The sequence below is a fragment of the Ascidiella aspersa genome, chromosome 6 (assembly GCF_963924565.1).
Source record: "Ascidiella aspersa chromosome 6, kaAscAspe10.2, whole genome shotgun sequence".
NCBI lineage: Eukaryota > Metazoa > Chordata > Ascidiacea > Phlebobranchia > Ascidiidae > Ascidiella > Ascidiella aspersa.
The window spans coordinates 9,874,715-9,877,835 of record NC_139452.1 but is presented as its reverse complement, the minus strand read 5'-3'; the positions used below and the strand labels follow the sequence as shown (position 1 = coordinate 9,877,835).

Sequence of the window (3,121 nt, the reverse complement as noted above, 5' to 3'; positions counted from 1 at the left end):
GTCAGGACCCTTGATGGTTTTTATTTAAAAAAAAGCGCATGCATTTTTGTTGGTAGAATAAATTTAATGAAGTTTTTCCGCTGTTAAGCGCGAATAGAGCAACTCAAGCAACGACTTTAACGTGGTTGGTACTACTTTTTTCTTTATATTACTCAAAAACGACAATTATTTTTAAGTTTTGCTATGTTGCCGAATACCCGGGATTATAAAAAAAATTTCCCGGGATTCGGGATCAGTAATTCGCGGGAAATCCCGGGAATTTCCCGTCGAAACATTCCCGGAGAGGAACCCTAGTATACACCTGTCACCTGTGGTTAACAATGTATTTGTAAACTTGAATTAATAAAATTTTTAGTCGTGTTCATCTCTAACTGTCCAGCTAACAAGTCCACTGTTCAGAGACAGAAAAAATAAATGATATTTTATGTAAAAATTTTTTTTAAATCCGACTGTAATCTACAAAGTGAAAGCTCAAACTTTAAAGAACTAAAAATGGTTAGGTTTGCTGTACAATTTCGTACAATTAATTAGGAAACTAACCTTGTTGAACGTTTATTGTAGTAGTGGTTTTTGGTCTAAGGTTTTGTTATACAATTAGCACAACATGACAGAGGAAGCAGTAGCGCAGAGGATTTTGAAGTATGTGAAAGAAAATGCACAGCAAGGAGATCTCACAAGTGTTATCAACACCATTGACCACTACTGCTACAATTTTGAATGGGCAATGAATGTTGGTGATTTAAAAGGAAAAATTATGGATGACATCATCAAAGAATGCAACCCGAAAGTTGCCTTGGAACTGGGTGCATATGCAGGTTATAGTGCCCTTAGAATTGCAAGAGCAATGGATAAAGCTGGCAAGCTTTACACAATTGAGTTTGATCAAGCCCATGCTGCAGTTTGCAAAGAAATGTTTTCTTTCGCCGGTATGAAAGACAATATTACTTTATACGAAGGAGCGGCATCAGAAGTACTGCCTAAAGTGCGTGAAGAACTTTGTTTTCAAGGTTTTGACTTCGTCTTTATAGATCATTTGAAAGAATTGTATAAGCCAGATCTTATTCTTATTGAAAAGCTTGACTTGCTTCATGCTGGAAGCGTGGTTGTAGCTGATAATGTTGTTTATCCTGGATGCCCAGATTACCTTGAATATGTCCGGAAGCACCCCCAATTTGAATGCACCAATTATCCTTCCAAGGTAGAGTATTCAGATAGGGAAGATGCTTTGGAAAAGTCTGTGTATAAAGGTAATGATAGACTGTAGAATATCAGAAGATAAAACTTTTGTGATTTGAATCGACCTAAATTTGTACGAAAATGTAATGAATATACAAGAAAAACAATCTATGCATATCTGTGTAAGCTTCTAGGTTCCCGTGAAAAGCTGTATATTAATCTACTATTTTTAATGTTATACCTGTTTACATACATATGAAGTTTTATCTATCAATCCTCTTTTGTCTAGTACAGTTCTCAACTTTTCATGCATCGTTGCCCCCTTTCATTAGCACAAAACACTCCGTGGCCCCCCTTGAAATTCGTGATTTGAGAAACCCTTAAAATACCATTATAAGAGAGGTCTTTAAAGATGTAATGAAAACCAAAAAAAATAGTTTAACGAAAACTAAGACATGCTTGTGGCACCCTGAAGACTGCTCCGTGCCCCTCCCTGGGGGCCGAGGGCCACGGTTGAGAAACGCTGGTCTAGTACAACTATTATGTATTAAATTGTTTGCTTTGTTTTCTGAAATGTTTGTAAAATTTTGTGCAATATGTATTTTTTTATTAGATAAGTTATTGTTGTGATAGCTTTGCTTCCTGAGAACAAGTTTTGTTTTTATATATCTGCTTTTTTTATAAAATGGGCCAAAAAATTGTTTTCTGGACATATCTAGTTTTGGCCGTTATTCTTTTTTGGATTGCTTTGGTATGTTTCACAACAATTTTTGTCCAAATCTTTATAAAAAAAACTGTATATAATTTTCAAACATTCCACAATTTTACTTCATAATTAAATTTATTGAGTGGTTTAAATAAAGTGGCAAGACCAATATAATAAAGTTTTACCCATCTATTAACACATATCTATACTCCTACCGAATGGTAGCAATATTTCGTAAACAGTACTCATTTCTCAATTTCATAATTGTAGTTAGTCTGTATTTAAAAGTGCTAGAAATAATATATTTTGTTTGGTAATTTTATTGATTAGAACTACATATTTATGCTTATTTTTTTCCTAAAGATCATTGCTTAAATTGTATCGGTTAGCAAACTGCTCCATCGCATCAGTAAATTTATGGTAAAATAATAAGATTTTTATATTGGTTTTGTAAATATTTATTAAAAGTACAAAAGAAATATATACAGTGATCTTAATGAGTTTACTATTCGTGCCATTCCAATTTATTTTTGAAATGTATATTAAAAATGTGTTTTACTTGTTTAATCATATTATCATTTACTAAACATCTGCCATATTACTAATATTATCTTAACAAGTGATACATAACAAAAATTTATTACTTTAAAGTTGATAAATTAGTATTCAGCTTACCATATAACACTTGAATTCCGTATGACAATGCTTTGTCATATTTATGTGGCATATTAGTATGATGTTGGATGTTCTTATTTTGTCTTTGCATTTTTTTGTTGTATCTCATTGCCCATTTCTTTAGTGTCATTCTTATTCAAATAAACTTCAACTAATGAAATTAATTAACTAAGTGTTGAACAGCAAACGCAATCAAAATTTTAGTGTGAACATATGTGATACAGGTTGTCCATATTTTGTCATAAAAATGGCTTCAAGATCCCATACCAAATAACTTGATCGCGATGGTCGATTCAGCACGACTGATAAACTAAAATGTGCTAACTTATGTTCCAATAAGTCAATACCAACGTGGATTGAAGGTTGCCTGACAACATTTCCTTCCATAAATATATTTTTGAATTAGTTTGACTACGTAAATGTTCGCACGTATCATATTTACTTATTGATGCAGGTTTGGCCAACACGTCGATCGCAAACGATCTGGTCGGGTATGTGTCAGATGTCTATTTAGCGTTCTTCGAGCAACATTAATAGGAATAGAACGAAAAAACTATAAACCTT

The 3,121-nt window shown here is 32.9% G+C and overlaps 1 pseudogene; it reads left to right on the top strand.

The window, feature by feature from the left end:
• Nucleotides 1–568: 568 nt before the first annotated feature.
• On the top strand, nucleotides 569–2,665 carry LOC146139604 (catechol O-methyltransferase A pseudogene; annotated as a pseudogene).
• The last annotated feature ends 456 nt before the right edge of the window (nucleotides 2,666–3,121 follow it).